This window comes from Lampetra fluviatilis, chromosome 18, assembly GCF_964198595.1.
Source record: "Lampetra fluviatilis chromosome 18, kcLamFluv1.1, whole genome shotgun sequence".
Classification (NCBI taxonomy): Eukaryota; Metazoa; Chordata; class Hyperoartia; order Petromyzontiformes; family Petromyzontidae; genus Lampetra; species Lampetra fluviatilis.
Genome location: NC_136292.1, coordinates 10,483,562 through 10,508,148, shown reverse-complemented (window position 1 = coordinate 10,508,148; position 24,587 = coordinate 10,483,562). Strand labels below are relative to the sequence as shown.

The window sequence follows — 24,587 nt, the reverse complement described above, 5'->3', positions numbered from 1 at the left end:
TGTTGATTCTAGATGTGAAGCGAAACAAATCCACGCGACTACGGGGAGAACACGCAAACTCAAAATATACAGCAGGCTTAAAACTTTCGTGACTGCAGGAATTAATAGTCTTGATTCTTTCGGTAAAGTGACGTCGATAGAAAACAAAAATCTAAATGAAAAGCCAAAAACCCACGACGTTTCAATCGCAACACAAGCGGTCTTCTTCAGGCGGAGAGAAATCGAGGGGGCAAGCCTCAAAATTCATAAGCAGCTGCATTTGGAAGCTTGCCTATTTTTTTCTCCACATGAATAAGACCGCTTGTGTTATATTCTTGGTTCTTTCGGTAAAGTCACGTAGAAGGGAAATGATACAATAATAATAAGTATAACCCGTAAAAACAAAGTTTTTCACTATAAATCCTTTATATGCGTGGCAGCGAACTTAATATAAAGGATTTTAAAATATATTCGCCTGTGGAGGACGCGGGGATCGATCCCGCGACCTTTGGCATGGGAAGCGAGGGCGCTACCAACTGCGCTACTCCGCCTCGGCCTGTGGAGGGGTTACGCTCTGGGCTCTTACACTCTGACGTTCAGCCAAAGCCATGAATGAGTTATATTTGAATATATGTAAAATGAAAATTTTTTGCCTAAAAAGTGTAAAATTTTGGGAATTTTTTTTCACGAACATTAACCGTCTCGCACAACGAGTCTGTGTGGAAAATGTCAGCTCGATTGGATCACGGGAAGTGGGTTAAAAAACGACCGAAAGATTTGCACGGTCGTAGGCAAGCAAGCAAGCACGCAAGCAAGCAAGCACGCAAGCAAGCAAGCAAGCACGCAAGCAAGCAAGCAAGCACGCGAACTTAATATAAAGGATTTAAAAATATTAAACAACAAAAATTCACCAGGTGTGATGATGATTGCTTGTGTTGCAGTCGAAACGTCGTGAGAATTTGTATTGTTTTATATTTTTATTATTTTATTGTTTCCCTTCTACGTGACTTTACCGAAAGAACCAAGAATATGAATCCCTGCAGTCACGAAAGCTTTAAATCAAAAAGACCGCTTGTGTTGCGATCGAAACGTCGTGGGTTTTTTGCTTTTCATTAGATTTGTGTTTTCTAACTACGTGACTTTACCGAAAGAACCAAGAATATACAGAAGGCGTCAGGGTCGGGATCGTATCCACGACCTCCTGCAAACCAGGCAAGGGACTTAACACCACCGTGGCCGGGCGTGCGATTGGCAATGGCTGTTCCACAACTCCCTGGAGTGCCCTGTCAGGATTAATAGACGCTTGCTAACAGCTCTTGCCCCCAATCAGTTAGCAAAGTGGGATGTTTGTTGGGTTGTCATTCTTGCGTTTGATTGTGACCATGCAGTAAATTGTCATAATTTTAATTGGATGGTCCCCCGCCCCCCAATGTCAGCTGACCTTGGGCTTGAAGAATTGCGGATCTCCGCGACCGCGAACCGGCATCAACGCGTTCGCCGCCGTCCAACACAAAACGCAATTAACATGTTCTCACGCGTGACGGCGCCTGAGATAAATGCACAGCTGGGACCCTAATGACGGTTACATTAGAGGTGGGCTCCTCACCAGGGGACTACGCCACCCATTTCACAACCGGCGCGGGAGGGGCATCAACAACGGCTCTCTGATGCGTTTTCGGGCTTGTGCCACCCCCGCCGCCGCGTGGGTGCTGTTCGGCAAGACTGCCGAAGTTCCCCGTTCCCGGCGCGCGGAGCGAAACGTCGGACGCCGTGCCGAGCGACGCGCGGCATAAAGCCGAGCGACCACGTCGGAGAGCCGCACGGCACGATCGCGAAGAACGTACGCGGTGGGTAGGGGACTAAGTCACTCCGTGATCGGGGCGGCGGGGGGTATCAGGGGACATGCATGTTGAACATACGTACGGTAGAGGGGGGTACAGCCTGGCAGCATCTGCCAGTCATCTCAGTTAGCCAACCCATGGCACCTGCTGGGTCCGTCCCATGACCTCGTGCTAGTGAGCCTTCGACACTTGACGTGGCCTCAAAGTGCACCTGGCCTGGCATAGGCACCGTGGTTACGTCACCGTCACTTAGTGGCGAGTGGCGGGTATTGGTGTGTTGAACTTCTTTCGCACCGTACCGTAGCCAACCGTGCTGATCGGAGGTGCGGGGGGAAGGACAACAAACTAAACACAAAAAGCAGTTCTAAAGAAATTAGTTTTCAACCGAGATGATGATTTAAAAGTGCATAGCTTCCAGTGGCTTCGTAATATCGGAAGGAAGAGCGTTCCAGACGGCCGCACAAGCGCATCTGAAAGCGCCACGCGATGCGGTGACCATCTTTGGTCGAAGGCGAGCCAAAAGCGGCTGAGAGGGTGACTGGAGTTCACGTGATGGTTTATGCTCCTTAAGCGCTATGCTGAGTTAAGTACCAAAAAAAAATATTTGGACAAACCTGGGTCGTGGAAAGTGATCTGGATTATATATTTTGTCTTGAGCACATTCTGAACCGTATTTTAAATATTTTGTTAACATTTCCAAACATTCCACGGATATTCACTCCCGTTTTTCCAGAGGTGATTTAAATGTTTTTTCTCCACAAAAATATAATTTAATTCCAAGGCAGCTCTCTCCGATCGAGGCGTTTTCTCAGTTGTACCGCGCGATGCAAGGCACGACATCCGACGTTTCGCTCCCCGTTTGCCTAGAGCTCCTCCAGGAAGCGATCGTTATCTTCCCCAAAAGCCTCGCGATCGTATCGTCCTCCCGAGGGTGCTACAGTGCTTGGCTGGTGCATCGTTCGTGTCGGCCTGTAACAGCTCTCGTACAGTCGTATCGTGTTTTGGGTGGAAGTGGCTCAAACATATGCATGTCGTTAGCCGAGTTTGGCACTCCGCTCGATCGCACGTGCCCAGATTGTCCTCTGCCTCATTGTTCGCTGACTCAGACGGGAGAGTTGTTGACGATGGTCACGTTACGGGGTGAACCCCAGGCGAGTGTATGTACACGTATTGCTTGCGTTTGAATTTGCCACCTTTTGCGATCGTCTGGGTAGGTAAATGGACGGACGGAATTGATTGAGTTTTCCTGTATCATCTCTCCCACGGTGGCGAGATGTTAACTACCTCGCCTGGTATGCAGGAGGTCGTGGATTCAATTTCGATGCCTGACGCCTGCTGCTGTATATTTGGAGTTTGAATGTCTCTCTCTCTTTCTCCCCGTGGTCGCGTGGATTATTTTTTGGGGTCCTCGAGTTTTCCCCTCCACATTTATGATCAACCTCACGCGTTTAGAGTCTTTGGCAGCTATACATTTACACATGATACGCCACTTCGTTATCAATCGTGATAGCCAGCTCGCTTCTGACAAAGAGCTACATCGGTTAGTGGGCCTTAGCTCGTAAAATACAAAATAATATAGTTTTATATTCTTGGTTCTTTCGGTAAAGTCACGTCGAAGGGAAAAAATAATAATACTAATAAACAATACGACAATGTGAGAATGTTATTGTTTTATTTGTATTATTTTATCATTTCCCTTCTACGTGACTTTACCGAAAGAACCAAGAATATGAATCCCTGCAGTCACGAAAGCTTTAAATAGACACTTATAGTTTTAGTTTCACCTCGAATACTACCCGATCTCGTCAGATCTCAGAAGCTAAGCAGCGCTGGTCCCGGCTAGTACTTGGGTGGGAGACAGCGCAGGGAACATCGGGTGTTGTAGGATTGTGCTGTGCCATGATGCCAGTACAGCGATGGATTCTTGACTCTATCTGTGCAGCCCCCTTCAATGTGTGGTGGACTGTCTCCGGGTACTTCCTCAACATGCTCATGGATCGGGACCCTCCTCCTGAGAGAGAGCCGTGGGACTTCGGCTTAACGCTCTGCCGCGTTCATAAAGGGGCATTGCAACTTGCCGTAGGTAAATGTTGTTTTTTTAAGCGCAGCCTCCACGAAGATTGGCAGACACAATTCGCCCAGGGCTCAAAGGTTTGAAACATGTAACAACCAGCACGATATAAATATGGAAATTATGAAAACGACAACTGCATGGAATAAGCTTGCAAAGAGAAAGCCAAGGTGATTCTTTTTTTGCTCTCCAAATAAGCATTGAGGCAATGCTCATCTGCTGTTCGCGGTGCTGGGCCGGTGGTGGATATTCCACATTCCCATGGCGGGGAGAAGGCTCCTACATAGATACAACGACCGTTGACTTCTCCCACAAAGTGGTTGCCGCATTTTATCGACCCCCACCCCCCCGGAGGGAGGAATGTTGATGCCGACTCAACCGCCAACCAACGAGGATTTGACTCTCGCGAACTTCCCATTGCGAGCAGCCTCGCTCCGCCACTGAAGCCATCCTGGCCGGTTGCAAAAACAAAAGAAAACACAAAAAAACAACTAAATTGGGCGAACGTCCCAATTAATTGGGCGATGTTAACGGCAAACCGCCTGCCTGCAGAGAGCCGTGCCGGGGAGTCGTGCGTTCACAGATGCGCGTGTGTTTGATTGCCTCGCTGTGTCTCGCCCCTGCACGTGGATGACCTCACGCCAGCAGTTGCTCCGCTGCCTGGGCGGAAATCTTTTTTTGTTAAAACATAAAAACAATGACTCAAGTTGCGTTCCCATGACAACGCTCCCTTGGCAGGGCAAACAATGCACTGGGGATATGCCCCCCCTCCCTCCTCCTCCTGCCCCCTCCCTCCTTCTCACAGACCACTCACTCGCTGCCCTCAACATCCTCCCATGGAGCCCCCCATCTCCCTCCATCGCTCCCTCCCCCTATCCCCCTCCCTCCCCCTATCCCCCTCCCCCTATCCCCCTCCCTCCAACAACGCCACCACTTCTGCCTCGCAGCAATTGGCAAACATAAATCACCATCATGTATGCGTGTGTACGTTGAACTTCTTTCGCACCGTACCTACTCAACCGTGCTAATCGGAGGTGGCCATGATCAATCCACTGCTGGATGAAGGCCTACCCCCCTTACAATCCTGAGGTGCGGCAATACACAGAGGACGTGCACGTGAGCTGGATTTCATCGCTCCATCTCCCGCGGTGCACTTCGGACGCGTTCCACGGTGGCCAGGAGATGTTAACTACCTCGCCTGGTATACAGGAGGTCGTGGGTTCGATCCCGACCCTGACGCCTGTTGCTGTATATTTGGAGTTTGCGTGTCTGTCTCCCTCTTCATCATCACGGTGGCTAGATGTTAACTGCCTCGCCTGGTATACAGGAGGTCGTGGGTTCGATCCCGACCCTGACGCCTTCTGTATATTTGGAGTTTGCGTGTCTCTCTCCCTCTTCATCATCACGGTGGCTAGGAGATGTTAACTACCTCGTCTGGTATACAGGAGGTCGTGGGTTCGATCCCGACCCTGATGCCTGCTGTATATTTGGAGTTTGCGTGTCTCTCTCCACGTGGTCGCGTGGATTTTTCTCCGGGTCCTCCGGTTTTTTCCCCCACATTTAGAAACAACGTCACGCGTTTAGAACATTTGTCTGCGGTATAAATTTCCACGCGAATGACAAGCCACTTCGTTGAGCCATCATTTGCGACCGGGTCGCTTATACTGTATATATTAAAAAGCTGTATTAGTTCAGGGGGCCTTAAAAAAAAGTAAAAAACAACTTGTATTCGTAGTTTGGTTTAATTAATCTCTGGGCTGTCGTCGTTATTCGCGATCACCGCCTCATCTGGTGACCGCGTGACCCCCCCACCCCCTCCGCTTAGACACGCACGACCGCCGTGAACCACCTCTTTCGACCGCCCCTTGCGTTCTCCAATCGACGCGCTCCTCCTCCTCCTCCGTCTCTCCCTCTCTCGCCATTCCGTCTCTCGTGGGAGTGTCACTCCCGCTAGAGACGGGAGTGCGAAGTCGAAAATTGCGAGAAGGCGTCTCTCTCGCGCTCGCTGCCCACGGGAACGAGGATTTACGAACGCCCATCGACGCTCGCTGCTTGGCGAGCGGTGGCAACGATCTTTGCGTCGAGTTACCCCCCCCCCGCCCCCTCCTCCCCCCGCTGCCCCCCCCCCCCGCTGCCCCCCCCCCCTGCTGCCCCCCCCCCCCCGATTGTTGCCATGTGTTCCGCTGAAATTCGGGCGTTTTGCCGGGAAATGTTTTTTTCTCCAGCCCCCCCCACCACCCCCAACGTTTCCGCCAAACACGGGGCGAGAGAGAGTGAGAGAGTGGTGGTCGTGGTGGTGGTGGTGGGGGCGTAAGAGGTTCTCCGATCATGATGTGTGTGTTCGGGTGGAGTAGCACTCCAAAAGGGGGCTGGGGTGGGAGGCATGGACGCTCGAAGCGAATTAAATCGGCGGCGCCGAGGTGGCAGGGTGATTGTTATCTCGCTCGCCTGGTACGCAGGAGGCCGTGGGTTCGATCTCGACCCTGACCGATGCTTGTTGTATATTTTGGAGGGCCCGTTGTTCGCTCTCTCCCCGTCTTCGCGTGGATTTTGCTCCGGGTTCGTCCGGTTTTTTTTGCCCTCGACGTTTAGAAAAATAAGCGCACTTGCTATAAATTGCCACGTGTGATGATGATGATGATAGGCACTTCGATGAGCCCTCAGTGGGCTTTACCAGGTCAATAAGGTAGTTTATAAATAAAAGAAACATTAAGCAAATACCCAAAAGGGTTTAATTTACCGAGCGAAATCAATCGACTTTCCATCCATCGATTGATGGGCCATTCCAGATCAATGTATCCGGCTAGAATTTGTTTAAAAATTGCCTTCAGGATACACTGATCCCGGTTAGGGTTGACCAGTTTCGACTTCGTAAAATCTCATCAGCAAAGCGTGCAACCAATTCTACTGACATTGGCCGATGTTTTTTTTTGGGGCACGTTTAGCGCGCTCAGTGGATACAACAGCGCACGTTTCCTAAAAACTAAACTGTATAAACTAAAATCTATTTTTTTTATTTGACCGGGTAAGGTCCACTGAGCTATATAGGTATTTTTCAGAAGCGACCTAGTCACACAAATGATGGCTCAACGAAGTGGCTTATCGCGTGGAAATTTAGATCAGCCAAATACTCAAAACGCACGCTGATTTTAAATGTAGAGGGAAAAAGCTGAGGACACGGAGAAAAATTCACGCGACCACGGGGAGAGAGACACGCAAACTCCAAATATACAGCAGACGTCAGGGTCGGGATCGAACCTAAGACCTCCTGCATACCAGGCGAGGTAGTAAACATCTCACCACCGCAGCGCTCCTAAATCCCCCACCCCCACCTCTGCAGCCAGCATCATAAACAGCAGGACCGCAGTCAGTCGATCGGCAGGGCAGGAGCAAGGTGTGGGCCCTCCCATTTCTTCCGAGACGTCTTGGAAGAAATGGGAGATTGACGGGCGGGTTGGTTGACCCCAGCGAGCAAGCGCTCCCCCCCCCCAGTCCACCGCCGCACTGCCCCCCCCCCGCATCCATCCCCGCTCCTCGCCCGGACCCTTGGTCCCTTGACACAGGCCACAATCTGGGTTTGCTTTGGCGCTGACACCGCGGCCGGATGTTTCCGAGTGCTGCCTGTGGCGGGGTGGAGCCTGCGGAGCTGACGAAAAAAATACGAAATAAAAATGCATTCCGAATGCCTAAGAAGCCGGCAGTCGACGGCTGTTGCACCGTCCGCGTACGAGTCCCTTGCCTGGTCAAGCGCGCGCGACGCGTTCTCCGCTACGGTGGCACGAGGCATCGGTAGTCCGTGCGCTTCGTGTTTTCGGCGTCAAATTCTGGTCTTCCGACCCGCACTAGCACGGTGGGGTTTTTTTTTTCTTTCTATGTAAAATAAAACATACGCCGATTCTCACGTAATTCTACGCGCTCATCGTGATATTAAGAATCGATATAACTCGGAGGGTCAACGCGTGGTCTCACGACTCCAGTGATTGCCCTTTAATGCGCTGTTGGCGGATCGCTGTTGGAGTGGTCGGTCAGAGAAAGGGTGCCGTGAGCCACCATCTAGGTCACCTCAGCCTTAAATGAGTACTATCTCCTGCAATCGCGTGGTCAGTCATGAACACTGGGAGACAACGCTGGCAGGGAACGCATGTTGCTGGCCACGCCGCCACTCACATTACGTTGTTTTGTGTACCTATCCCATATGCCTGTGCGGGAATTCGACATCCAATGTGGTTGTTCAATGTTTAAAATGTTTCCCCATTAAATCTATAGACTCTATATCAGCGTTCTTCACTCGTTTTCAGAGTGGGAACACTTTCGCCGATAAGACATCATCAGTGTGAGGGCCGCCGCACATTTGAAACCATTGGGGGTTTGACAGCGCGATGATGATGGGGGGTGTTTGTCACGTGTTGTTGTGTATTGCGGGGGGCCGCACTTCAGGGGCCGCTCTAAAGGCCACCAGGGGCCGCCAGTCGCCCGCAGGCCTTGCAGTGAGCACCGCTATGAGTGGTGGTGCAGTGGTTAGCACTCCGCACCGTTAACCTGGCACCCCCTGAGTTTGAATTCCGAGCTCCGGTTAACGTCAGTGGGAGGGCGATATCGTAACCCGTTCTGACGCCTACCCACACTTCACTAACCCACGTTGACTAGCGTGGTGAAGTATGGTTTAACAACCCCCAGCTGCCAACGCAGCATCGCATGGAAGCGTTCATCCAGCAGCGGATTGGGAAGGGATCAAAAAACAATTATTGTAAACGGTTATGTTTTGCGATTCATTATACTGCACTAATTATAGCCGTGGATTTAAATTACAGCACCGACTTTGCCCTACACTAACCTAGCAGAGGCCCAGGACAGGTTCAGATAACCACCGTCACTGACCACGAGCGGCAATCGAACTCGGGCGGCCGGGTTCGTAGCGCGGCGTGGCGCTAACACCGCTGCGCCGCCGCTCCCCCATCGACTCGCGAGCGGCCTCCGCAGTGCGTAAAACAATAAATCAACGGCCCCGGTGGGTTTTGCCCTCGGCCGGCTCCTCGGAGCCTCCAAACGGGAGCGACGCGGCCGTTGTGTGCGCTCGACAAAGTCGGCTGCCGAGCCGCCGGGTCTTCCCACGCTGCCCTGGGACACGCGCGCGCGTTTCCACAGCGCAGCGCGGCCAAGTTTATTGATTTCACTGCGGCATCGGCACGAGCCGCAGACGACGCAGCGGGTGATGTACGCTTTTATACTTGGGCACGGTCGCTTCTGGGACGCGCGCGCGTGTGTGCGCGCGTGTGTGGGGACCGGTGGTGTAGCGGTGAGCGCTACGAACCCGGCGACCCGAGTTCGATTCCCGCTCACGGCCAACGTCAGTGACGATTATCTGAACCGGTCCTGGGCGTCCCTTAGGTCGATTCAGCCTCAAACGAGTACTTGGTGCGTAAAAACATCGCCACTGGGGAGACAAAAGCGGCCGGGCGTGGTGTTGGCCACCCACCCTCTCCTGCGCCGTGCTGGCCTTCATAGGTGCTCGCTAACAGCACTTCCCCCAAGAACCTGTTAAGGCTATACGGGGGATCTTTGTATTTTTGTGTTGTTGCATGGCTGTGTGTGGGTTGGGGAGCGGCGGCGCAGAATTTAGCATGCCGCGCTATGAAACCCCTCATGGTCAATACCAGTGGTGAATATTTTAACCCTCCTGTAGGTTGACTCAGCCAGAAATTAGCGCCCGGTGTGGTGTGTAAACATCAGCGCTGCGGAGGCAAAGGCGTGGTGCGACCCACCCACTGCCTCGCGTACAGTGGCGGCCTTCACGGGCCCTCGCCAAATGTGCCATCGCTGTCTTTTTGCAGAGCAAGGCTCTGAATTCGCGACCTGAGAGCAGAACAGCAAAGAGGGGCGCAGGGTTGTCGCGGCTTGCGCTGCATGGCTCTCTGATTGGGTGTTCGGGTTGTACCCGCACGTGGAGCGAAACGTCGGACATCGTGCCGGGCAAGACGCGGAGGGGGCTAAACGGGGCCTCGGATTTTACGGGACGGAGGGACTTCCTGGCGATCGTTGTAAACAAAAAAAAGATTAAAAACCTCGAGGCAAATGCACGCCGCGTCCGCGTCTTTTGCCGCGCCGCTGCCAATGTCTGCACCTTCAGAGCAGGGTCTGGTCACGTCAGGTGAAGCTATCGGTTTACGGAAACGTCGCTTTCCTTCCCCATTGACAACGGGGGAACATTTTTCAACGCTCAGGGTCAACTTGGCTCTGGGCACGGCTGTTAACCCCCCTCCCACCCCACGAGAGGATGGGCTGAGACGCCCAGCCCCCCAAGGGGCTTGAACCTTGAACCCTCGGACACGGGAATTAGTCCCTTGAGGCACACGGCGAGTGAGAAGATGAATTATACCCAAGCACGTGCGCGTGGCTGGCGTGGCCATGAAGTGGGAAGCACACCTACTCTGCGTACCCAGCGTCCTGATTATGATTCCCGGTCACGGCCAACTCGTAACAGAGAGTAATAATGTTACTGCTGTTGAATTATTGAAGGCTTTTGTCTGCCACTCAATGGCTACCGTGCACTGTATGTATGTTTAACTTCTTTCGCACCATACGTGCTGATTGGAGGTGCGGGGGAAGGACAACAAACTAAACACAACAAGTTCTAAAGAAATGAGTTTTCAATCGCGATGATTTAAAAGTGCTGAGCTCCAGTGGCTTCCTAACGTCGGAAGGAAGAACGTTCCAGACGGCTGCAGAGCGCTCCAGACGATTCACATGACAATTTGAAAACTAATCACCGGAACACACTTTTAAGATTTAATTCTCATTAGGCTCCAAAGTTTCAGTAAGGTGCAGTATCCGACCCTTTATTATCCACTCTGTCTCTCTGTCCTCTCTACTTAAGCACCATCGCCAAACAATGTATTCAATGACAGAACCGGTAAACGTAAAGTGTTTTTATTTACTTAACAAAAAAAAATCCACGAAGAAAATCCACGAAGAAAATCCACAAGCAGGGTTAATAGCCGCAACCCGGGCAATCCACCCAACGGATAAATCGAGTCACTTGCATAACGAAATCAATAACAACGTGCACCAACGAGATCACTTAAAGCCGGAGCTTCCGCACAATTTAATGAAACCGCGGATGGGCCGGCCAGGTACGGGTCCCCGTTTGCGACCCTGGTGCGGCCGGGTACGGGTAGGCCGTGAGTCACTGGTGAGTCACCATTTGTCACTCATTTCCCAACGTCTTGTCTCTTCTCACAATTCAAGTGCCTAGAATCAACCCACCCGCGCCTGCAACATGGCTTCATCCCAGAGGTCGCAATCCGGTACCCGTACCCTACCCGATACCCGGCCGGGTACGGGTAGCCGGATATCGGGTAGGGTACCCGATTGCTACCGGGTACGGGTACGGGTAAGGAATCAAAACCCGTTTGCGACCTCTGCCCTGCGTAAAACGTGCCCCGGGCGAGCTGTCCTGGCGTATTTCTCTCTCTCTTTTTCTGCTCTCGTAAAATTTCACTGCCAGCGGCCCTGCCCGGCGCGCTTTTGTCTTTGCCTGGGGTCACCCCACCCCGCCTGCACCTGCGAGCGAGGCTTTTGATCGTCTCGCCTTGGTCGATGGCGCGCTCTCTCCCCTCCCTTGCACCGACACGGGAGCCACGGAAGCCGCGCTTTGCCAAAGCGACGTCGAGGAGGTTCCGTGGCCTCCGTGAGATTTTGCTGTTTCGGAATTTGTGCCTGAAGAAAGAATGTTGCGGACTTTCTTCCACTCTGTTTCTCCCTGTGTGTGGCTGTGTCTGAGTGTGGATAGCAGTTGTGTAGCAGTTAGCGCGCCGCGCTATGAACCAGGCGACCCGGGTTCAATTCCCGCTCACGGCCAACACCGGTGACGATTATCTCAAGCGGTCCTGGGCCTCCCCTAGGTCGACTCGGTCTCAAATGAGTACCCGGTGCAATGTGTAAACGTCGCCACTGGGGAGACAAAGGCATCTGGGCGTGGTGCTGGCCACCCACCCCCTCGTGTGCCGTCCCGGCCTTCATAGGTGCTCGCTAACAGCACTTGCCCCAACAGTATGTTAAGGCTATACGGGGGATCTTTGTTGTGTGTGTGTGTGGCTCTGTGCCCATGTGGGCGTGCGTCGTCTGGTTCTGAAGCGTTCGTGAAATCAAACGCCGCGTTGGACAAAGAGACGAGTCAGATCGTGAGATGTTACTTATTTCGCTGACGACTTCCACACTTGGTCGGTCCCAACTTAGCGAGCAAAAACGGTTATGCATCACCATCATTCATAATGAAGGTTTTTGGGTTAGATCGCGTAAATATAAATGTCATAACCCTCCACCACCCGACACAGCCAATTAGTAAGCGATTTGTTACAATTAGTGACGACTTCAGCCCACCGGTGTGTTGGAGAGTGAATCCACAACATTTACAATTTGAGTAGTACGACGTTTCGCTGATAATTACATCAACCAGCATCATCGGATGATTTGCCAGCGTCATCATCATCAGCAACAGTCTTTCTCATCGTCGTCGTACGTCATCGTTTTCTTAAGCGGCGCTGCTGAGCTGAATTAGTCGTCGTTATTTATTCATGAATCTATATGTATAAAAGTGAAATTTGTGAATGTGTGTCTGTTCAAAATGTTTAGCATACTTTCCGACATGCAACAAACGTGAAATTTGGCATGTGTGTAGCTTCCAGACTGTATACAATGGAAAGAGTATAAAAATAGACTTTTGTATTTTGGGGGGCGGGGGGGGCGCAATAATGGATATATTTTGCACGGCAAGTGAGCGGTGACGTCACATCTGTGATGTCACCCGCATGCGGCAGCGCCACGCAGTGTGCCTGCTGACGTCACGCATTCCCCCCCCCCACCCTCCACGTAGGACGTGAATTAATTCAAGACAAGAATCCACGTCTCGGGCGAAGCCGGGTAGTAAAGCCAGTGATGTAATAATATAATAAAATATAATATCCGTCAGCTCCCCAGTCGTTGTGTTCATGAAAAGATTTATCCCGCCATAGGAATGTGGAATCTCCGCTTCCTGGCTTTGGGACCAGCAAAACGAAGATGAGCTCCACGCATAAAACGCAAAAGGCTGCAAAAGGAGACACTAGGGACTCTTTTATATATTTATTATTTTGCACATTAAAGGCGGTTTAATAAATTCGTCCATGAAAGTTAAAAGACGAGGGCGGGGTGAGTGGCGGGGGCGGGGGGGTCAAGGCAGGGTCGGCGCTGGTTGTGGGGGAGTGGATTGGAATGAGAGAATGAAAGAGGCTTCTGTTTACCCTCGGCCTCAACATCAAGCGCGCATCTCTCCATTGTCAGCGCGACGATTCGTCGAGACGACCAGCGCAACGAGCCCGCCGCCCGCTGAGATCGCCGCTTTCCCCCCAGCGTCCTTGAGTGGTCACGGCATGAAGTGTCGTCCCCGCACACCCATCCACCCACTCACCACCCGCGTAATCGGCTGCGTTTGTGTACGGCTGAGAAAAAATAGCGCTGCGTCTGCTCCGGCCAGCGATGCTGTGAAGTTGCAGTGGGACGTCCGTCGAGTCGATAGCAAAGTCTGGCGAGCAGCTTGTGCAGAGAGGAGGCCTCAGCTCCCATTCCCAACTGCCCGCACGGCCGATTGCGATTTTCTACGTCGTACGGCCGCAGCGTAATTTTCGTTTTTTGTTTTGCGCTACAAAGTGGTGGACGCTGCAAACCGCTGCAGACGTAGTTCGCGAGCGCGTGGCGTCGTGAGCCCGGGTCTGATTTTCAATCAGCTGCTGGATGAAAGCCTCAATCATCACTTCGTGACGGGGGGGGGGGGGGGGGCAGTGCGGGCTAGTGACTGGGGAGCACAGGACCAATTCAGATATCACTCGCCGCTGATGTTAGTAGTGGGCATTGAATCAATGAATATAACTCGGGTCGCTCGGTTAAGTGCAGTACGCTTCATGTCATCACTATCTACCGCTGCTCACAGTCGTCTAATTTTGCTACATTTTACTCTTGGGCCACTACGATTTTGAAGACTATTTTTTTTTACTGTTGCCTTTTGCAGGCACTTGACATTGCAGATGGGGAACAAAAAATAGAAATGTATTTAGCCCATCTATAAACGCTTTCCATCACTGACAATCCTCTATTCAAGCCATGTGAGAGCTCATTACGATCGCATGTCTCGCTCAAGTAAGACGCGAGGGAAAACAATATAAACTCAAGGATTCGGATTCCATTTTCATGGAATTGCAATGCTCCCTTTTGTAGAAATGCCAACAGCAAAACTGAACACATTCGCCAATAACACTGCTCTCATATGATATACTGTAACAGGCGACGTTTCAGGCAATGTCCCTTCTTCATAACACAGGTATCGCTCTGCTATGAGAGAGATACAGCGGTGGTTGCCAACCATTCAGGACACGCAGACCATGGACTGTCAACCCTCACAAATATTTTTGCGGGCCAACACGCAGCAATAACGTGGCTTTTGGGTTACATCGCGATAAATGTGTTGTTAACCCACCAACACCCGACACAGCCAATTAGTAAGGTTTGTCACAAAGCAAAACGTGTCAATTAGTCATTGCTTCAGCACACCGGCGTGTTGGAGAGTAAACCCACAACGGTGATTATGACCAACCTTCAACAGGTATTTTTTTGTTCTTTTCCTAAACCAAAATCGATTCCCAATCGTAGCGTCTAGCTGCGTTTTCTGCTTCCCACGGCCTTCGCAATCCCCGATGGGTAGGCCCCGGTCGAAACCACGTCGCTGTGAGAGAGGAGAGTGTGTCGCGAAAACGGGGGAGATCTCTCCATCGTGGAGAAGAAGAAGAAGTCCCGCTGGTCCGAATCGTCGCCTCTTGTATATTTAAGTCCTCTTTGGTGGACCTCGCGAGCGCGATTCTTCGTGGGTGCCGCCCGGTGCAATTGCGCAAGTGCGGCGTGAGTCATCAGTGTCGGCACGTTCGGTGCGCGAACCTAACCGAGGAGACGGAGCGACCCCTCGTACGCGCACGTGCGCTTACTCGCTCGCCCGCCCGCCCGCGCGCGCACAGTGCTCCGAGGCTTTTGACAGCCGTTGCCATGGCTCAGGATTACGGCAGCGGCTAAGTTTAGCTTGGGCTATATACAGGGTGGCACCGCAACGATCGGCTTTTCCAATGATCGCCTGGCGCCCCGGTCGGTACCGACGCGTGGAGGCGAGGCGCTTCGCGGGACGGTGCTCGGCCGTTTTGTTTTTAATTAAATTTTGTAAAAAAAACAGACGCGTTGGGTCACAGCGATTGGCCGGCTTTAGATGACACCGATTTGCGCGAATCGCTTTGTGCGTCCCCCTTGAAGTGGCTGTGCGCGTGTAGTTCCACGTAAATGTGCCGGATTGCGTGGATTTTACATTTTATTTCACATTTGCATGCACGACACGGCACACATCTGCTGCCAGTTCAAATTATGGCCTTCGAGCGCCGTTGTGCCCATCATCACCCCCTGGCGTGGGCTAAAATGAGTACCACCTGGTGGAGCTACGACACCTCTGGGTAGAAAGTCAACAGGGGCTGTGCTATGGAGCAGACATTTCCCTGCCATGGGAATGTGGAATTATCTCCACGGCTTGGCAGTAAGCATGAGCATCCAGAATGTTTTAATTGAAGCATGGGGACAGTTTGGACTTCATTGACGGGTCTCCTTTGTGGTCCCTCACCGATCCGCACTGACCGGCGTGGTGAAGTATGGTCAAGCAGCCCACGTTGCCCGCACGGCGTGGAGGGAGCCAAAAGTAACGTAGCTTTTAACAAAAAATAAACCCGAATATTTAAACTATAATAATTATTTTGCTAGATAAGGCCCACTCAGCTATATAGCTATTTTCAGAAGCGGCATGGCCACAAATGATAGTTCAACGAAGTGGCTTGTCACGTGGACATTTATAGCAGCCAAATACTTTAAACGCACGTTGATTCTAAATGTGGAGGGAAAACCGGAGGACCCGGAACAGAATCCACGCGATCACTGGGAGATAAAAACGCAAATTCCAAATATACAACGGACGTCAGGGGTCGGGGTCGGGATCGGACCCACGATCTCCTGCATACCAGGCGAGGTAGTTAACATCTCGCCACCGCGGCGGTAGAGATTTGAAACTCTCGCACATTTCCCGCGCGGGGGCAACTCCCAAGCGCCAAAGAACCGCGGAGAACGTGGAAACGCGGCAGGACCCGGACTTGTAAATTACAATGCTGAGTTCTGACATTTACCCAGCACACAAAGTGCCGGGTAAATTTGACAAGAAGTCGGGATTGGTTTTCCCCCCCACCCCCACCACTCCATGTCAGTGATTGTGAATGCCTCTGTGTACTGTCCAAGGCCGTTGCTACGGAGACGAAGATAATTGCTCGAGATTGAGCCGGGCCCGCATTTAGCCACGCGCACGGCTCGTGAAAAAAACCCAGAATCTCGCGTGTCGAGAAAGAGGACGGTGGAGGCGGTGCTGCGGTGGTCAGAGACGTTCGTAATCCAGGGGTCAGTTACGTAAAACAATCGACGTGAGTACGAAATTCACCTTTAAAAAAAAAAATCGGCGTCCAACGAGGGGTTTGGTGGAGCACCCAGAGATGTCAGCCTGTATGAAAGCTTAATTTGCAGGGGAAGCAATGTAATGCCAGTAGGAAGCAGTAGGTTATTGCATCGATATATATTTTAAGAGGGAGAGGCTTAGTTTTTGCATGAAATTGGTCACGGCATTTCAAATCAGGATCTCATTTTAAATTAGGCTGGGCAATGTTTTGTTTAGCAAATAAATCATCACGATGATAATTACAATGATGCATACAGTCAATGTTTTTTCGATTGGAAACTTGCTCTCCGTTAACAAAATGAAAACTTTCCGCTCGAACTGCGGCAATCATCGTGGAGTCGTTAATGTCCTCAAATGTGGATAAATGTTGCCCCCCCCCACCCCCGTATTGCGTCGGGGCGTGTCCGTGAACGCGACAAAAGATGAACGCCGACGTGAGAGACGCACCGCGGGTGAAAATCGAGAGAGAATAATCGGCGCCGCGACCGGCGGTCGTCCTGTCGCGTTGCGGCAAAAACAATTGAAAGTCCTCTCTCCGGCTTGTACGGAACCGCCCCTGCGCTCTGATGCAAAAAAAATCATCATCATCATCCTCCAAAGCGGCTTTGCGGTGGGGCCCGCACGGGCACGCGCGCGTGGGCGGCGTCCGCGCGCGCGCGCGTGCGTCGTGCGCGTGCCGACGCGTCCCAATCAATCACGCCGCACGCGGAACACTGTACCGCCAGCCGCTGGCGCCCCGATGAACCCCTCACAGACTCCGCAAGTCGAACGCGGGGGTTGTTCAGCGGTGCCCGACCATGGTGGTGGTGGTGGCGGGGGGGGGGATTGTTGGTGCAGCGCTGAGATGGCAGTAGCTCCTCCTCCAGCGACGGCGAACGCGGGAGAGCTCCTCTCGTCCGCGGTGACGCGGGGGGATGGGAGTCGCCGATAGTATTGTCCCTCCATCCGCTCCGCTGACCTGCAGATACAAAATGCGTGGACAATAGGCGTCATGGGTGATAGTGTCGCGGAATAGAGGAGTTCACCGGTGTTAAATATTCATCCGGCCCGCTATCGGTGAGTCGATAAATACGCCGCGATTCAAGGGAAGTGCTTTTTCAAATTATTATTGCAGTGAATGTTGTGCCAAACGGTGGCTGCAGTCGTCACGTGAACCAATTATATAATACATCTTCTAGCCAAAGCATATAGTCGTCAAAAAACTGCAGGTATAATGAGCTTAAGAATGAAGGATAATCATTGGATCGATTCGTCACTTATTCACCCCAGTGAATGCCACTGCCAACGTCAAGGTGCCTCTGACCGGATGATGCAGTTAACCCATGTTCAGTGGCTTTGACAGCATATGGCCATGGTGACCTCTTGACCTTTGGATGATGGTACATCCGTTCGGTGATCCTGTTGAGAGACGGCCACCTCACCATGGCAATGTGGAGTTCCCGTCACTTGCTCGACCCCGTTGCCGGAGACGAGTGTTGGACGTTTGCCAGTCCACTTATATCTCATCTTGCCACGAGGGGAGGCACCATGTGCTGATGAACAAAAAAACATTCGGAAAAAAAAAACATCCACTCAACTCCCGCAAAGGTGACCTCAGCGAAAGCACTCTTGCATTCCACTGATTATATGCCAGTGGTGTCGAACAAAGGGGCAATGCATTTCAAATCTATGCATTGGCAGTTTTGAACCAACAACTGTTGGCTTTGTGAGACAATGTGCTGTCACTTGACAAACCAGCTGGCTCATCCGTGAGGGCTTGTTTGTATTTTTCATTTGTCAGCAAACGCAGTCCCTTTTAGGAGGCAGTAGAGCAAGTAGGTCGAACTACTTGCACTGGGCCGCCCGATCGAGTGATCGATTACTCTGCCGATTATCGTTCTATTGCGCGACCACTCGGAAAGCACGGAAATAGTTTGGGCAATACAATTATCGCCTCTGTTCCCACCTTGTGCCGCTGGACGGGAGGTGATGGGCAGGGCTCGGTGATGTCATCGGCGTTATCAGTCGCGTTGCACCGTGGGCGTGGTTTGCAGGGGCAGCTGCCGTTTTTAAAGGGGCCTGTTTAATAAACCATAAAAAATGTGTTGATTATAAAATGTAGTCCCATCCATTGATCTGATCGACAAATCGTCCCAGCCTTTCGGTGTTATTCCTCACATATGGCGGATGCCAAATATTTACACAGGTGTCTTCTTCAGGATGAGCTCTCGAGAGGGATGTTTAGCCAATTTCCATGAACGAGTGTTTGTCGTGCGCAAGGAGACGGGAGTACGCGAAGACAACCCATACATAAGAGAGGGCGACTCTTGTTGTTACAGTCACCTCGTCGCCCCGTGCCTACGACACCCAGCAATCCCCGGTGGTGGTCACCCATCCAAGTACGAACCAGATCTAAACCTTGCTTCGCTTTTGGGATCTGACGAGACAGCGTGGCTTTAAGGTGATTTGGTCGTACGTTGTGCATCTTTTAGGGTACGTTGTGGGTTTTTTTAGGGTGATTTGGTCGTGCATTGTGGGTCTTATAGGGTTATTTGGTCATACGTTGTGGGATTTTTTGTGTGATTTGGTCGTAACTTGTGGGTCTTTTAGATTGATTTGGTCATAGGATTTTTGAAGGTTATTTGGTTGTACATTGTGGGTTTTTCTCCGGGCACTCCGGTTCGATTGCAAACAGGATCTTCCCCCAGTCTGTGGGGCTAGCTGCGTAAATAGCGCATTGCGTCCAAGTGGATGGGAAACAAATTGATGTGAAAGAGATTTGACAACACTGGTCTCGGGGAGGCATGGAGTGAAGCCGCTCGGATCATTGTTTACCCGTCTCGGTGGACGTCAGGTGGCCACTCCTCGTGTACATTACTTGAGAATTATTAAATTGTGTGCAACAGCGGATTGCCATCGCTCTGTCTGTACAGTTGAAGCACTTACAGAAACTTGACAAATAGCCACTTGTAAACCGGAGTTGGGGGGTGGTGGAATAGTGCATCGACTCACGATGCACGCATTAAATCGCGTAACAGAAAAAAGTTTTTTAGTATTTTGGGTTGGAGCAATGGTGGAGCGGTTTGATGACTGGCCACGTTCAACGTCAGTGGTGAGTGGTATATGAACCGATCCTGGGTACCCGACTTTGCCACCTCAAACTAACCAGGGTGGTGAAGTATGGTTTAACAATCCCCGTGGACCAACACTGCGCAGGGAGGCATTTGTCCAAACAGCGGATTGATGAAGGCCTGTAAATTAATTCATTGTTTCATCTTAATGGGTTGCCATCACCACTGCTGCCACTAGAGGCCGCTCCATACACAATACAGAAGAGTCATTTGAAAAATGTAAAACTTTGTATTTTTACCGCAGCCTTAAATCGCAACAATTTGTTGTATTGTGGGTCAGGTGGGGAATGTTTTTACCCCATAATAAATCAAAATTGTAGTTCGGGCTTGCAATGGACATGGGCACTGCACACCAGCCTCACAAGTTTACGTTGATTTTATTTTTTACCCAGATGAGTTATTTCCCAGCTATTTTACACGGGAGATCCGTGGTGCTGCGTGGGCCACGGCAACAAGACGGATCGTTTTGCCTGTACGTGCGTACGTACGGTGAACTTCTTCAGCACCGTGCGTAGCCAAACGCGCTGATCGTCGTCAACTCGAGCACGTCTCCTCTTGTGGCTGCAGGCGACCGAATGTTCGACCGAGAATCCGCGGCTGTGGAATGCGGTGTCGCCTAACGGGTCTCGGTTCCGCGCCGCCACGCGGCTACTCCAAAGTCCGCCCGGTATCGGTTTTCTGCATTCTGCTTTACGTTCAATGAGAGGGGTGGTGGGACGGACACACACACACACAAAGGAATACGAATTTTACTTGCGAATGGAAAACAACCGCGGCAGATACCGCCATGGCGCACGCATTGCAGCGTGGGCAGACGCAGTAATACGGCGGCGCAGTGGTGAACGCGTCGCACTACGAACCCGGAATTCTTAGGTTCGATTCCCGGCCCACGGCTCGCATCAGCGGCGAGTGATAATCTCAACGCTCCCCTGGGCACCCACACACTTTGACAAGCCGTGCTGGCCGGTGGTGGTGAAGTACGGTCTGACGACCCTCGTGATCGACATGGCATGGGGTGGGCCCTTTCTTTGTCCGTTAGTGGATTGACAAAGTTATTTTAAAAAATTATTTTTGCTCTGCTGGCCACCATGTAGTCCCGCAGCAGTCTATAGCAACCTGCGATGCATTGTGTAGTCGCCCATCCAAACACTAACCAGGCTCAACACAGGTTGGCTTCCGAAATATACAGTTTTTAAGATCGTGTGCATTCTGGGTTATTTGGCAAAGGCAAATCAAATTACAGGACGCTGGCTAACGTATCTTCCCAGTTTTAGTGTCCAGTATTTATTTCTTATAGCAAGAGATTATGGCTAATGACTAAATCAATACAACTCTGCTCTTTATCTACACTTAAAAATAAGGTGATTATTTTATTCCATCGGCCTCATGGCGTTCTTTTTTGAGCTTTTGCTGTTGTTGTTGCTAATCAGCACACATTTGTTTAAACAAGCAAAAACTGCGATCAGTTTTGACACCTTGAGTCTCGTCAACGACTCGGGCCTGTTGAAGGGGACACCGGCTGGCTTGACAGATGCCCGGTTCGTAATCCTTGACGGCGGTCGACACCGCCACAGAGAGGCCGTGCTGTCCACGCGAGCTCAACCCTGCCGTCGGTGGGTTGGTAAAAAGACGGTGGGCTGGGGCGCATTGGAGGTGGCACACGCACACGAACCTTCCGAGGAGACATTCTGACCACGTGAGGTTCATGCGGCGATGGGGCGACACTTTTTGCTTTGGCCGTGGTGACACAAGCGCGAGGGGGAAAACACAAAAACTCAACACACATTCGTCGGTAACACTGGCCTGAAGAGGAAACACATGATCCATAATACAGGTATTTGGGGGGGGGGGGGGGTGATCGCGTAAATATAAATGTGTCGTTAAGTCCACCACCAGCCGACTAGCGAGGTTTGTAATTGGCTGTGTCGGGTGGTGGCGGGTTTCTATTTACTCAATCTAACTCCAAAAAAAATCGTTGATATTGGTCGCGAAAACCGACCACATTTTGAACAGAGATAAGTATATGACAGGCAACGTGTTTTGCACAATGGCCCTTCTTCACGTGCTCTGAAGAAGGGCCATTTCGCGAAACGTCGTCTATTACAGTGTAAACATTACCAGTGCAGAGGGCGTGTGGGGGGGGGGTCACACAAGGGGCAAGGGACCACGCCCAGAGAAATAATGAAGTAAGTTAATGAAGCAAACAACGAAACAAATAAGTAATGAAACAATTACACAAACAATGAAATTAATAATTTAAGGAAAGGCATACAAAATAATGAAATAAATATCCAATCAAATAACTTAATAACAAATTTGATAAATAACAAAACTGAAGAAATAATTAAATTAATACAAAAATAATATTTAAAGAAACACCGAATCAAATAAATAATTTTCAAATGTATAAAAGAAGGGCGCTGGGGAAGGAAGGTGCGGAAAAGGGAATTGGGGGAAACCCCCAAAAGGAAATGAATTGGCGGGAAGGAAGAGAGGGGGGTGGGGGGGGCATAATGGCGGGTGGGTGGGAGGGTGAAAAGGGCGGGAGGCTCCGGGGAAAAAGAAAAAAAACTACAAATTCATCGTCTTGCTTCTTTCGGTAAAGTCGCGTAGATAACAAGACCGCTTGTGTTGCGATCGAAACGTCGTGAGTTTTTTTGCTTTTAGTCTTTTCAATATTTTTTTTACATTTTATTTAACAATTTTTATTGTGGGTTTTTTTATTTTATTATTTTAAATTTATATCTTTTTTTTTCTATCTACGTGACTTTACCGAAAGAACCAAGAATATGAATTCCTGTAGTCACGAAAGTTTTAAATAGAAATATATATTTTTGCATCATTAGACCTCCTTTGCCAGTACCAAAATATAATAATAGGGGTTTTCCCCTTTTTCTGGCAACAAAACGTAAATGTTTTTACGAGGAATCATGTCTGCATTAACCACAATACTTGTGGTCAAAATGCAAACAAAAAACACACTCTGATAATATATGCATTGTCCTTGAAACTGATTGGTCCACACCAGAGACGGCTTTCTTTTGAGCCTCGTCTCAATTGGTGCTAGACCAGAGGACGCCAAAAGGTTTCAGTTTTGTTGCCAGAATAAAGGGGAAAAACCTTTTTTTATTATAAATTTTAGTTTAATCAGGTAAGGCCCACTGCTAGATATTGCTCTGTTTTTTAATCAGACGCGACCTGGCCACAAATGATAGCTCAACGAGGTTGGCTTATCACGTGGAAAATGTATAGCAGCCAAATAATCTAAATGGCACATTGAGTATAATAGGTGTGTGAAGGGAAGAAAAAAACCTGGAGGATCCGGAGAGAAATACACGCGACCACGGGGAAAGAACCACGGCAAACTCCCAAATATACAGCAGCAGCAGCAGCTGGCGTCGGGGTCGGGATCCAACCCACGACCTCCTGTATACCTGACGAGGAACTCCTGTATACCTGGCGAGGTGATGTCTGGAGTTTGCGGGGGAGGCACGGGGGGGGGGCAACGACCCTCCCAAACTGAACACCTTCATTGATTTATTTTCATTAGTTTACAATAAATAAACAAAATAATATATATATGAACCTTATGGCGGTACCCCGGCTCTCGCATAATGTCCGTGATGCAATCACTGTTAGTCTGTTGTTGGTCGGCGACGCGGCAATCGACTCATCTCGACGAGCTGTACACGATGCGCACCACCACGATGCGTTCAGGGTTTCGGCGAAATCGTCCTCGCTGCGTTTCGACATCGCGGAGTGTGGCACTTACTTCGGATTGATTGGTACCCCAGTCGCAGAGTGAAGTACACCCCTGGACAAAATAGTATCCCAGAAATAATATATTTAATCGCCTCGGTATCCGCCATGAGGATCATATTCACCCGCGATTCCTAAAGTGAGGGACAAAGCGAACCCCCGCCACCCCCAAATATCGAAGTGCAACTACTCCATGGGCGAGGTAGTTAACGTCTCTCCACCGTGGCGCCCCGCGGCTGTTGACGGCCAGAAGCGGCGGGCTTGTTGGCCGTGACCTGCCAGAGTTGTTGGTGTCGGTGTCGATCGGAACGGCGGCGTTCCCCATCGACTCCCTGTCACCGGCACGATGCCTGCAGGCAGCAGGGGGAACGTTGCGGTTGAAGTGACTGGCACAAGGGAAGCTTCCAGTAGGTGGGGCTCCGGTGCAGATTTGTGTTGTTCTGCGAAGCCAGGGGGGAGAGATGCCGAACTGAACGGCAGCTACCACCCATTCTCACCTTTCACCAACAGCTGCGCTAACAGGAACGGGAGACTCAAGTGGTGTTTAAAAACAAATTGTTATATTAGTTTCACATTTGAACCTTGTCACGGTTGCTCTGAGCCTCCACGTTGTCATATTTGTTTGCCTGGTTGAAGCAATTCCTGACTCTTCCTGACATTGCATTGACCGTCAAGGAAAGTTATAGTGGGGCTTACATACATACTACCAAGTATAATCTGGACATTGTGTTCATTCCTTGGGTGGAATTCAGATGGTACAAGACCATTTATTTCCCTACCCGTCTATCCCCCCTATACAGAGGCCACCGCGTTGACAAGTCTCTGGCCGCAGTTTTCCACACTTGGCGATCATCGTTTTGTTACCGATGTTTCCATCTCGTCAGGATCAGAATTTTCATTTGTACTGGAGGAGGAATCCGATGAGCTGTGACGCTCTTTATTTCACAGATGTCCAGTAGGGGCACGGGGTCAGAACGCTACAGCAACAAACCGCACAACAACACGATAGGAGTGCAAAGTGTAGGAAAGGTGTGTCAATCACGAATAAATAAAACATTATTCATCTAAACTATTTTTACTTCTAAATTTTGATTTAAAGCTTTCGTGACTGTAGGGATTCATATTCTTGGTTCTTTCGGTAAAGTCACGTAGAAGGGAAATAATAAAATAATATTAATATTATAACGTGGGTCGTTTATTTTATTATTTCCCTTCTACGTGACTTTACCGAAAGAACCAAGAATATGACTATTTTTACTTCACTAGGTAAT

The 24,587-nt window shown here is 50.5% G+C and overlaps 1 protein-coding gene across 5 annotated transcripts in view; it reads left to right on the top strand.

Annotated features, from left to right (window-relative positions):
- The window catches only part of LOC144937220 (spectrin beta chain, non-erythrocytic 1-like), a 197,520-nt gene that overhangs the window by 70,806 nt on the left and 102,127 nt on the right, over positions 1 to 24,587 (top strand). Inside the window, exon 1 of one of the 5 annotated variants that reach the window (XM_078864583.1) lies at positions 17,454 to 17,503. The exons of 3 other annotated variants lie outside the window; for them this stretch is intronic. The gene's annotated coding sequence lies outside the window, so the exon portion shown is untranslated. Of the gene's footprint in view, positions 1 to 17,453; positions 17,504 to 20,180; positions 20,225 to 24,587 lie in introns of those variants that run through there. One more of the 5 variants, XM_078864584.1, reaches the window with a different exon arrangement.